This window comes from Oncorhynchus mykiss, chromosome 1 (assembly GCF_057628025.1).
Source record: "Oncorhynchus mykiss isolate SJ-2025 chromosome 1, ASM5762802v1, whole genome shotgun sequence".
Lineage (NCBI taxonomy): Eukaryota > Metazoa > Chordata > Actinopteri > Salmoniformes > Salmonidae > Oncorhynchus > Oncorhynchus mykiss.
Window position 1 is genome coordinate 31,865,735 of NC_143022.1, and position 13,266 is coordinate 31,879,000.

General features: G+C 40.4%; 1 non-coding gene across 1 annotated transcript; it reads left to right on the top strand.

The window, feature by feature from the left end:
- The first annotated feature begins 8,432 nt into the window (after window positions 1-8,432).
- LOC110532168 (uncharacterized) lies at window positions 8,433-13,040 on the top strand. Its single transcript, XR_016493171.1, has 3 exons — window positions 8,433-8,765; window positions 8,878-8,954; window positions 12,904-13,040. It is a non-coding gene; the product is annotated as an uncharacterized LOC110532168 (transcript).
- Window positions 13,041-13,266: the final 226 nt, after the last annotated feature.

Consider the following 13,266-nt stretch of genomic DNA (forward strand, 5'->3'; position numbering starts at 1 on the left):
GCCCCATGACAGATGAGCTAAGGAGGAATTTATAAGTTATATTCTTCAATAGTCAATGGGTAAATATTATTAATTTATAAGTCCAAAAATGAATGTAGCAACTGGTCCGAAAAACTGTTCTTTGGTTTAAGTCTGTGAAGAGGCACTCCAACATAATGCTTTACTGCATAATTAAGTCCAACAATTTTAACATCTTTATCAGGAAATAATACAATTACAAAGATACATATTTGGCTTCATGCGCACTCTGATTTTGTTGCATCACCAAACAAACAGCAAAAATGACATTTTGCATGAAGGTTTTACAGCAAGTCTGTTGGCTAGACTCCAGTACAGCCGGAGAAGGACGCCTGTAGCTAGAATCAGAAAGGAATCAGATGTAAGCCTACAGTATATGAGATTCAAATGCCTAATAAATTATCCTAAAGACATAAATCAAGAGGGAAGCTTGTGACTCATGAATGGATTAAGACCAGTCAGCAGAGTATCTCTTAGCCAAGGTTCCTTCAGTGGCCTGGGAGGATCTGTGGGGCTGTCATTCACTCAGCCTGTCTGAAGCTCCACCTCTCAGGAGGACAAATGACCCTAGCCAGGGCTGCAGTGATAAAAAACTCCCTCCCTCTAGTTTATGGCTTTGCCTGTGTACAGTGCAGTCAGGGACCGAGCAGTGGTGTGATGTATAGCAGGGGGCTACACTCAGTTGTCCTGGCTAGTCGTGAAATAGTACATGTCCAATAATTCAGCATAATGCACCATCCATTATGGCAGCTGTTTGATCAGTTTGTAAAGACGGGCAAACACATTGCTTTCCCTAGCCGCATATTTATCTTAAAGGCACAGGCATTGCGATATTTCAGAGAAATCAATGGTTCCTGCAATTCGGGAGGCAAGGAAGCCCTGCTGAAAACGTCAATGAAAATATACAATCTAATCTATGGCAACAGAGAAAGCCACAGAGCACACTGTTCCGGACTCTGACAGATTCTAGATTTTTACAGATTTTTGCATAGCTAACCTTTGTCGTCAAAAGTATCACTTGCAAGACAGAACATAACTATAGCACTAAAATACGGTTCTCATGAAATGTCTGTGTAAATGTAAGATGTCCTGCAGGTGTCTCTGCACTAGTGTCCTTACAGGATGAGTTGGACACAGCCAGTCAGGTGAGTAGCCTACAATGGCAGTTAAACGTGGGATATCTGAATAAGCATTGCCTGGTTTCAAAAGAACATCAGGACTGTGAGATAGTTTTGTTGAAGCCAAGGCTTTACCAATAACAAATTAATATGGCATCATATCACAACTGCAGTTGGCTCAGTTTTAGTCTTTTTTTTTTGCAGCAGGATTTTTCAGAGAAAATTACAAATTCAATGTAAATTTCATACAGGCTTGCTGGCCACTGTAGGCCTTTCATTTCCTTTTCATTCTATGTTTCTTAACACACCCTTGTATCAGGGGTAAGTGGAATTATCAAGCATGTAAAGTAAGTGTGAGCTAAGTCCATAAGAAGATTTATTTGCATAAGAACAAACACAGCGGAGGGAGCTTCCGGTCAACCGGCTTTACATAAAAACATATTTTCAATGGAGAGTAGGAAGTAGGCTATGTGCTCACTGTTGACAGTTGCATACTGTATGTGACAACATTTCTTAAACCTCTGAAAAAAGAAACATTACCATACTGATTTTAATATACCATATGAATAAATGTATTATTAAGCTGTACGTCTGTACATTGGTTCATAAATCTAAAATAGCAGCAGCAGCAGTTTCCCATGGACAGGGAGCCAACCACAATCAGTAGGTCTAATGTATATGTCATTAAAGCAACCAATCTTCTGTTTAGGAGACAACCAACCTCTTCTCTCAGCTTTTAGCTGAAAGCAGTCACCTCTGAAATAATGAGAAGTAGAGAAAAATACTGTACTACTTCCTTAATAACCTCTACAGGATCGGTCTCCCCCCGTGGAACGGTTGAACTAACGTAGGCTAATGTGATTAGCATGAGGTTGTAAGTAACAAGTACATTTCCCAGGACATAGACATATATTATATGGGCAGAAAGCTTAAATTCTTGTTAATCTAACTGCACTGTCCAATTTACAGTAGCTATTACAGTGAACGAATAACATGTTATTGTTTGAGGAGAGTGCACAGTTATGAACTTGAAAATGTATCAATAAACCAATTAGACACATTTGGGCAGACTAGATACAACATTTTGAACAGAAATACAATGGTTTATTGGATCAGTCTCAAACCTTGCACATTCACTGCTGCCATCTAGTGGCCAAAATCGAAATTGTGCCTAACCTGGAATAATACATGGTTATCTTTCTCTTGCATTTCAAAGATGATTAAAAAATAAAAGACCAATGTGCATGTTTTTTTTTTATCTCCTACATTAATTTCACATTTCCACAAACTTGAAAGTCTTTCCTTTCAAATGGTATCAAGAATATGCATATCCTTGCTTCAGGTCCTGAGCTACAGGCAGTTAGATTTGGGCTGGTCATTTTAGGCAAAAAATGGGAAAAAAGCGTCCGTTCCTTAAGAGGTTTTAATCTCTGCCCAAAGTACTGTTAACTATAAGGGACCATTAGCACTTACAGCAATGAATGAATTATTAGCTCATGCTTACAACGTGTAGTTTCCCTATGCCAAATTACCATGTTGCTGTTACATTCCAAATAAAACCTGTCTAAAAGGAATACAATAGTAAGAAACGCATGGTCGAAACCCCTTTTAGCAGTATTCATGTTTTGTTAAAGTAAGGGGATGAATTTTGAGAGTGGATTTACCATCTGAAATGAAATGCATGTCTTTATTGCAACATAGCTTTCTCAAACGGGTCATACAACATTTAATGACCAAGGGTCTGTTTTTCCTTTGTTATTTCTGGGCCTGTGTTATCTACAGTTAACTGCAGTTGTTATTAACAATTTTAGCACCACAGACTGTAGGCCTACTTTAGCATTTAGAGACAGTGTCAGTTCATACAACAATAACACTGCCACCCAGGTCAGAGAATATACTGTAGACCCACTGTCCATACAGCAGATGAATCGAGTTCCTTCTACACTTTTCCCTCGCCCTCAGTTTGCTGTCTACACAGATTCCAATCATTGCACATCATCCAACACATTTGGCTGTGCCTAATGACTGTTGCACAAATGAATAATCAGCGTTATGCCATTTAAGTGCTTCAGTTGACTTCAAGAGACAAATCTGATAAAAATAGACTAATACTCCCAGGATACATAGTTAAATGGACTGTGGCATGCAAAATTATGGAAATCTATTTCAGGAAACATTCATTAAATAATGGGTTTGTTATTATAAAGTCATTACACAATCATATTGACTTTCTATATTTTTTATTTGCACAATACTGACTACAGAAGTCCACTGACTACAGAATATTCAGTATTGCCAATGAGAGGCCTATAATGTTGTCAGACTCTAATCTAAATCTATGACGTTAAAATGCCTATTTACTCTGTTCCATCTGACTGCACTACCCACTGTCTCATCAGCCAAGCCAGGCTATTTCTAAACTTGATCTCCACTATAAAAAGCATCTAAACATTATCTCACATTTCTTTTAGACAAACCTTTACTTTTTAACAGTGGAGATTTGCATAAACCTTGCTGTCTGTCACTCCGACATTTGCAACATTGTTTCAATATTCTAATTTGATCTCCAGCTATCCCATAGTAATGAACATGTCGGGAGTTGGGACGAGACAGACAGGCAGGCAACATTTCTACATAATTTTGTTACGGATAAATCCAAAAAAATATAAATTGAAAAAGGTCAAATGAAACAAAGTGCAGCTAGTTTGCAGTCTTTCCAGCTTCAGTTAAGTGACTGTGTTAGCTGTGTTGTTGGCTAGCTTCTCTGTCTGAACAACAGGTAACATGTAAAGTAAGACGCAGGTCTCCTAACGCAGGCCTCCTAATTGTCCCTAGAATTTCTAAGCAAACAGCTGGATGCAGGGCTTTCTCCTAAAGAGATCCATATATTCTCCAAACACTAGCTTCTTGGGCATTATCGCTTAAATACGACCCTTTTTCATCTGAGAAAGAATGTATCACTTCACTGACAGGGAAACAAATGTGCCTCTGACACCCATGTTGTATTTCACACACAGGTGCAATAATAATAACTATGTTATGGCTTCTGACAGCATGGGAAATTAAATCATTGTTTTCAGGGGGAAGACAGTGGCAACTGAATTCTCAATGGTAATCGTCAGCATATACAGTAGGTCCAATAAACTAAGTTACTCGTTCATAAAATACCCGAGAGTTGTGTATGTACAATCAATTTTTTTTCGGATCCTATTTTTGGTGTCCATTTGTACTCGTTGCCTTTTTAAGTGCAGAGAGTACGATCAGATTTCTCATTGAGATTATTTCAAACATGGTGAAAGGATCATATGAATATGTTTATCTGCTTTATAAAATGTTGGCATATTATCAAAGACAACACTTTTTTCTAAATGTACATGTAGAATTCAGACGTTTTCACTATGTCAGAGCATCTATCTTATCTGTAATATTTGCGTTCTACATTACACTAATAAAAGGAAGGGAAATATAATAAGCCATACTAGACTGGCTTCCTGTAAAGGCAAGGGCTGATTTCATGGTTTTACTGCTAACCAACAAAGCATTACATGGGCTTGCTCCTACCTATCTTTCCGATTTGGTCCTGCCGTACATACCTACACATATGCTATGGTCACAAGACGCAGGCCTCCTAATTATCCCTAGAATTTCTAAGCAAACAGCTGGAGGCAGGGCTTTCTCCTATAGAGCTCCATTTTTATGGAATGGTCTGCCTACCCATGTGAGAGACGCAGACTCGGTCTCAACCTTTAAGTCTTTACTGAAGACTCATCTCTTCAGTAGGTCTTGATATGATTGAGTGTAGTCTGGCCCAGGAGTGTGAAGGTGAACGGAAAGGCTCTGGAGCAACGAACCGTCCTTGCTGTCTCTGCCTGGCCGGTTCCACTCTCTCCACTGGGATTCTCTGCCTCTAACCCTATTACAGGGGCTGAGTCATTGGCTTACTGGTGCTCTTCCATGCCGTCCCTAGGAGGGGTGCGTCACTTGAGTGGGTTGAGTCACTGACGTGGTCTTTCTGTCTGGATTGGCGCCCCCCCTTGGGTTGTGCTGTGGCGGAGATCTTTGTGGGCTATACTCGGCCTTGTCTCAGGATGGTAAATTGGTGATTGAAGATATCCCTCTAGTGGTGTGGGGGCTGTGCTTTGGCAAAGTGGGTGGGGTTATATCCTGCCTGTTTGGCCTGGGGGTATCATCGGATGGGGCCACAGTGTCTCCTGACCCCTCCTGTCTCAGCCTCCAGTGTTTATGCTGCAGTAGTTTGTGTCGGGGGGCTAGGGTCAGTCTGTTATATCTGGAGTATTTCTCCTGTCTTATCCGGTGTCCTGTGTGAATTTTAGTATGCTCTCTCCAATTCTCTCTCTCTTTCTTTCTTTTTTCTTTCTTTCTTTCTTTCTTTCTTTCTTTTTTCTTTCTTTCTTTCTTTCTTTCTTTCTTTCTTTCTTTGTTTCTTTCTCTCTGAGGACCTGAGCCCTAGGACCATGCCTCAGGACTACCTGGCATGATGACTCCGTGCTGTCCCCAGTCCACCTGGCCGTGCTGCTGCTCCAGTTTCAACTGTTATGGCTGCGGCTATGGAGCCCTGACCTGTTCACCGGACATGCTACCTGTCCCAGACCTGCTGTTTTCAACTCTCTAGAGACAGCAGGTGCGGTAGAGATACTCTAAATGATCGGCTATGAAAAGCCAACTGACATTTACTCCTGAGGTGCTGACTTGTTGCACCCTAGACAACTACTGTGATTATTATTATTTGACCATGCTGGTAATTTAGGAAATTTGAACATCTTGGCCATGTTCTGTTATAATCTCCACCCGGCACAGCCAGAAGAGGACTGGCCGCCCCTCACAGCCTGGTTCCTCTCTAGGTTTCTTCCTAGGTTTTGGTCTTTCTAGGGAGTTTTTCCTAGCCACCGTGCCTCTACACCTGCATTGTTTGCTGTTTGGGGTTTAGGCTGGATTTCTGTACAGCACTTTGATATATCAGCTGATGTAAGAAGGGCTATATAAATACATTTGATTTGAAGTAAATGCATCCGGGTACAATTCTACCTGCAGAGAAAAAATAACTGCTCTGCTAGCCAAATACACTATATACACAAAAGTATGTGGACACTGCTTCAAATGAGTGGATTCGGCTATTTCAGCGACACCCGTTGCTGACAGGTGTATAAAATAGAGCACAGCACCATGCAATCTCCATAGACAAACATTGGCAGTAGAATGGCCACACTGAAGAGCTCAGTTACTTTCAACGTGGCACCGTCATAGGATGCCACCTTTTCAACAAGTCAGTTCGTCAAACTTCTGCCCTGCTTGAGCTGCCCCGATCAACTGTAAGTGCTGTTATTGTGAAGTGGAAACGTCAACAACAACGGCTCACAGAACGGGGCCGCCGAGTGCTAAAGCGCCTAACCTGTAAAATTTGTCTGTCCTCGGTTGCAACACTCACTACCGAGTTCCAAACTATCTCTGGAAGAAACATCAGCGCAATAACTGTTCGTCGGGAGCTTCATGTAATGGGTTTCCATGGCCGAGCAGCCGCACACAAGCCTAAGATTAACATGTGCAATGCCAAGCGTCGGCTGGAGTGGTGTAAAGCTCGCCGCCATTAGATTCTGGAGCAGTGGAAACGAGTTCTCTGGAGTAATGTATCACACTTCACCATCAGACTGACAAATCTGGGGTTGGCAGACGCCAGGAGAACACCACCTGCCACAATGCATAGTGCCAACTATAAAGTTTTGTGGATGAGGAATATTGGTCTGGAGCTGTTTTCATTGTTCCGGATTGGTCCCTTAACGCTACAGAATACAATGATATTGTAGACGATTCTGTGCTTCCATTGGGGAAGGCCCTTTCCTGTTTCAGCATGACAATGCCTCCGTGCACAAAGCGAGGTCCATACAGAAATGGTTTGTCAAGATCGGTGTGGAAGAACTTGACTGCACAGAGCCCTGACCTCAACCCCATCAAACACCATTGGCAGAATTGGAACGCCGACTGCGAGCCAGGCCTAATCGCCCGACCTCACTAATGCTCTTGTGGCTGAATGGAAGCAAATCCCCGCAACAATGTTCCAACATCTAGTGTTAAGCCTTCAGAGAAGAGTGGAGGCTGTTATAGCAGCGAAGTGAGGACCAACTCCATATTAATGCCCATGATTTTGGAATGAGATATTTGACGAGAAGGTGTCCACATACTTTTGTTAATGTAGTTTATCTTAACATCACATTAACCAGCTTTCTGATAATGGAATTATTGTATCTACAGCCAGCCTGCAGTAAACAATCAGTGTGCCTTGTGATTTGAGCTAACACGATCTAAACCTAATCTAAACCTCTAAGATCTAAAGAACTAAACTTTCTTACAACCTTGCCCTTTTCAAGTGAAACCAAAATACTTTTAAAGTATATTAAAACACACTATTAGCTATATCTTCCAATTACAAAGCAGCAACACAACTCAAAAAACTTTTCATTTAGAAAAGGGAAAAAAAGTCAGTCACATTAATGTCTTTAGGTTATCTTTGAAAAGTGTGTTTCCAGCAAACCGAACTTGGTTCTGTGAAAGTTCCCAGAACATTCGTTAGGTCGCGGCAAAATCTAGTGGGCTACAGTCACACCTGTTGATGCCAAAATTATCAAATGTTCTGCTTCCATCTAGTGGTTGGTTGTAATATCACAGCACACGCTTTGTTACATAGTACTGCAGCTTTTACAAACGACTCAAAAGTTTAATTGTGTTGTTGCAAAAAAATCGTTTCACAATTATTTACATTTAGATAATCATATTCAGATAGTAAGTGTACAGTATACATAAAATGCAATCTTGTAGGCCTACTGTACAAGTTACGCACACTTGCAAAATATTAGTTTCCACTCCCCCTTTGCATGCAAACACGTTTTTACGTTGTCCTTAAAAAAGGAATTATTATCTTCGGTAGCAAAGTAATCAGGCCTTATCTTGCACTACTCAATAGTAAAGCACAACAACAGTTTCCCCAATACTGTAAGCAAATCCTCAACACACATCCTCATGCGTATGCGTAAATGCCATTTGGAAGATACAATGATTATGTCCACAAACTTTAAAAATAATGTGAGGTATATTTTGTAAATACGTGTGCTGCAAACGTGTTGGTTATTCAAAAGTCGGGTTAGGTTTAGATATTCTTTACGCTAAGACAATAGTTTCCTTCAGTCTTTAGTCTATGCTAAATAAAATCCAGAATGGAATTGTATAGTATATTTCCACGCCCCCTCAACAATTGTGCGCACCACTCCTTGTGGCATAAAACTCGTCTCTGCTACTCAACATCTCAGATGGTCTTGAGCCAGTCGGGCCAATAAACAGCAGAAAGAATAATGACAGGCCTCAACGTTTTAAAAATGGATGCTAAATGTAGTAGTTCTTGTTGGGTTGGGAAATCTGGTGAGACCAAATCTGTCATTATTTATCGTTTGTGCAATGTATTCAAGTCCACAGTGCAATGGTCAGTGGACCATTCTGCCATTTCTAACTGGATCCATTCCTTTCCTCAACATACTTAGTAGGATGATGATGATGATTTTTTCACAGCGCTGACAGTCCGCGTTTTAAGTAGAAGATTCATTGGAGAATATGGGGACATTGGTAAGTTTTGTTTGTCTGTCATCACAAGATTTTGTAATATCAAGCTAACATTTTACTATTGTAGGCCTATACAGTAGAACTAAATTCATATTTGTCTGGCAATTGCTTTCAGAATCAATCTACAGCCACAATGTTGTCAATGATGGAAGGGACATAACTTTGAACATCTGGGATTCACCATGTTGTCAGGTATTACGAAATGTTAACATTCAATCTGTTATAATGCAGGTTAGTGTTTTTCATCATGAATCTTGCTATAGAGGCAGCTCTGCAGAGTGGTCAAAGCAGGCACTGCCACAAAGTCATAAAATCTGAATTGAACCCTAACCTTAACCACACTATTAACCTTAATGCCTAACCCTAACCTTAAATGAAGGTCAAAAAGCTAACGTATTTTCATGCATTTTTACAATAGAGACAAATTTGACTTTTCAGTTGACATATCTAAGGGAAAATCGCTCAGTTCTGCCTCATGCCAACCTGCTGTTATAATATGCCATCATCATGATGTCTGAAACTGTATTCAGTCCTTTGAAATGACTGCAAGAATTCAGTATATTTGGCATCTTATACAGAGCACTTCAGTTAATCATAGGCTTCTTTATAAGTGCCTTTATGAGTATTACTGCAGAGAAGCGCCTGGTTGTCTTTGGCATGAATGAGTCCACTTTTACTAGCACCATGCGCGACCACAATGACTGGACACAATCAGCCCAGAGAAATCCAAGTAAGCCTATAAAAATGGTATATCTTTTATCTTTTTTTTTGTTCTTTTAAACTTTACCCCCTTTTCTCCCCAATTTCGTGGTATCCAATTGTTAGTAATTACTATCGTGTCTCATCGCTACAACTCCTGTACGGGCTCGGGAGAAACGAAGGTTGAAAGCCATTCGTCCTCCGAAACACAACCCTTCTTAAAACAGCGTGCATCCAACTCAGAAGCCAGCCACACCAATGTGTCAGAGGAAACACACGTGCACCTGGCGACCTTGGGTAGCGCGCACTGCGCCCGGCCCGCCACAGGAGTCGCGAACGGTTTTGTCCTGGTCTACAGGATCTGTGACAGGGCCAGCTTCAACTCTGTCACCAAGCTGATGAAGTCCATTAAGGACTTCCAGGGCATGGTCAAAGTGCCCATGGTGATCGTAGACAACAAGAGGGACCTGAATCACATGCGAACAGTCCTCAGTGAGGAGGGCAGAATGCTAACCCTGACAATAGACTGCCAGTTCTATGAGGTTTCAGATGCTGAGAACTACCACAGTGTCCTCATGGTGTTTTACGGACTAATAGACAGGATATGGGAGTCCAAGTCTGCCATAAAGAAGCCAGCTGGAATTAAGGGCATTGTGAAAAGCATGTCTGCAGTTTTTGCCAGGAGACGAACAGATTCGCTGTGAGACTATGGCACAGGGAGGAAGACATTGTATACTGTAATCAATGTATGCATAGGTCTGACATGAGTTGTTGTATGATGTCTGTGCTCTGGCATCAGGACATGACTTGGTATGTGACAAAGGGATCCAGAGACTGCCTTATGGCTAAGACATGACAATGAAGGGCAGAAACAGGGGCAGATGGCATTGTAGGTCTGGAAATGGCAGTGATGGAAAAAGTGCCCAATTGTCATACTTGAGTAAAAGTGAAGATACCTTAATAGAAAATGACTGAAGTAAAAGTGAAAGTAACCCAGTAAAATACTGGTATTTATAAATAAAAGTATTTATTTTTAAATATACTTAAGTATCAAAAGTAAATGTACATTCCTTATGTATTAATTTACATTCCTTATATTTAGCAAACCAGATGGCACAATATTTATATATTTTTTCTGTGGATAGCCAGGGGCACACTCCAACACTCAGACATCATTTACAAATGAAGCATTTGTGTTTAGGGAGTCCGCCAGATCAGAGGCAGTAGGGATGACCAGGGATATTCTCTTGATAAGTGTGTGAATTGGGCCATTCTCCTGTCCTGATAAGCATTCAAAATGTAATGAGTAATTTTGTGTGTCAGGGAAAATGTGTGGAGTAAAAATTACATTATTTTCTTTAGGAATGTAGTGAAGTGAAAGTAAAACTTTTTAAAACCAAAGTGAGCACTTTTCATATCAATATTGTTTGTCACCAAGATGAGTGACTAGACTCCTGGAAATTAACACAATATTGTGATGTAGCTCAAGTGATAAACACTTGAGATATGTATACATTTATGTTTATATTCCTATAATGAAATAAATAAAAACATGTTTTATTGCTATGAGCTGAATAAAACCCCTATACCTTCATCTTATTGACATCTTATGGAATTCATGTATGGGAATACTGGAATAAATATTGACTGTGCAGTATAGTTTGTAAATTACTCTTCAAGGAACTACAGCAACCAATACAGTAGCAGCTTTAGCTACAATCTAAATCACCAGTCAACACTTGTCAAGAAACAACATCCTCTGAATATAAGGACATGTAGGAATATTTGACCCTGCTGATGAGAAAATTCCAGTCTACCCCAGACAGAATAATGAGCAGAACATGGAAGATGGAACAAATAGTTCAAGGCAAGTAAGGATTTAATGTGAAGTGAGGATATGTAAACATAGACACATGCTATTAAGAAACAGTAATGAAAGTGTCATATTTCATTTCATGCATGTCCCTCATCGTGAAAAATGTGGGTTATTTCTTCAAGACAGTCTTTGTTCAACATTTTCCCATGGTAGGTAGTAAGAAGGAAAGATGGATCCCCAGAGTCAGATTTTTTCTCAAATCTAATTTATTAATCCCTCTAATGACAGTGGTAAAGACACAGAGCTCAATGTGGACAGGATCAAGGCGTGTCAAGGCTTCATTGATCTGTCTGTTCTTAATGATTCAGCTATGTTATTGGCAAAGTTAATGAGCACTGTCACATTATTTCAGACATGCTTTTATGTCTTCTATTGGGTATTTGACAACAGAATAGGAGGCATTCTTGCCCCTAGTCTTATAATGCTTGCCATATCACAAAGACACACACATTCTATACAGTGCCAACCAGTTCAAAGTTGGGACACACCAACTCATTCAAGGGTTTTTGTACATTTTTTAAAACTATTTTCTACATTGTACAATAATAATGAAGACATCAAACTGTGAAATAACACATATGGAATCATGTAGTAACCAAAAATTTGTTAAACAAAAGAAAATATATTTTATATTTGAGACTATTCAAAGTAGCCACCCTTTGCCTTGATGACAGCTTTGCACACTCTTGGCATTTTCTCAACCAGCTTTGTGAGGTAGTCATCTGGAATGCATTTCAATTAACAGGTGTGCCTTGTTAAAAGTTAATTTGTGGAATTTCTTTCCTTCTTAATACGTTAGAGAAAATAAGTTGTGTTGTGGCAAGGTAGGGGTGGTATACCGAGTTAATTTTAGATTATGGCAAGAACAACTCAAATAAGCAAAGAGAAACAAAAGTCTATCATTACTTTAAGACATGAAGGTCAGTCAATGCGGAAAATTTCAAGAACTTTGAAAGTTTCTTCAAGTGCAGTCGCAAAAACCATCAAGCGCTATGATGAAACTCTCTCTCATGAGGACCGCCACAGGAAAGGAAGACCCAGAGTTACCGCTGCTGCAGAGGATAAGTTCATTAGATTTAACTGCACCTCAGATTGCAGCCCAAATAGAGTTTAATTAACAGACACATCTCAACATCAACTGTCCAGAGGAGACTGCGTCAATAAGGCTTTCATGGTCGAATTGCTACAAAGAAACCACTACTAAAGGACACCAATAAGAAAAATAGACTTGCTTGGGCCAAGAAACATGGGCAATGGAGGAAGGGAATGGACTGGAGGTAATCTGTCCTTTGGGCTGATGAGTTTAAATTGGAGATTTTTGGTTCGAACCACCATGTCTTTGTGAGACACAGAGTAGGTGAACGGATGATCTCCACATGTGTGGTTCCCACCGAGAAGCATGGAGGAGGATGTGTGATGGTGTGTGTGTGCTTTGCTGGTGACACTATCTGTGATTTATTTACATTTCAAGACACACTTAACCAGCATGGCTACCACAGCACTCTGTAGCGATTCACCATCCTATCTGCTTTGTGCTTAGTGGGACTATCATTCGTTTTTCAACAGGACGATGACACAACACACCTCCAGGCGGTGTAAGGGCTATTTGACCACAAAGGAGAGTGATGGAGTGCTGCAGGTCAAGGAGACACCGGATGTCCACTAGGGGGTGTGGTAGGAGCAGAGGTGACGGTGTGTTTCCCCCGCTGGCTTCCTCATAGTCTCATAGTCTGCTAGGTAATTGTCTACAATGACTTCCTCAAAATAACTTGCTATTACGCATTTGAGACATGTGAGTCGATCCATGTCATTTCAGCAAGCCATGACACCACCACCCCAGATTGTTATGAAATTGTTTCTGTAGTTAGAGAAAGGTAAGATTGTCATTCCTGAAACATTATTTTGTAGAAATTTAACTATGTAACCTAT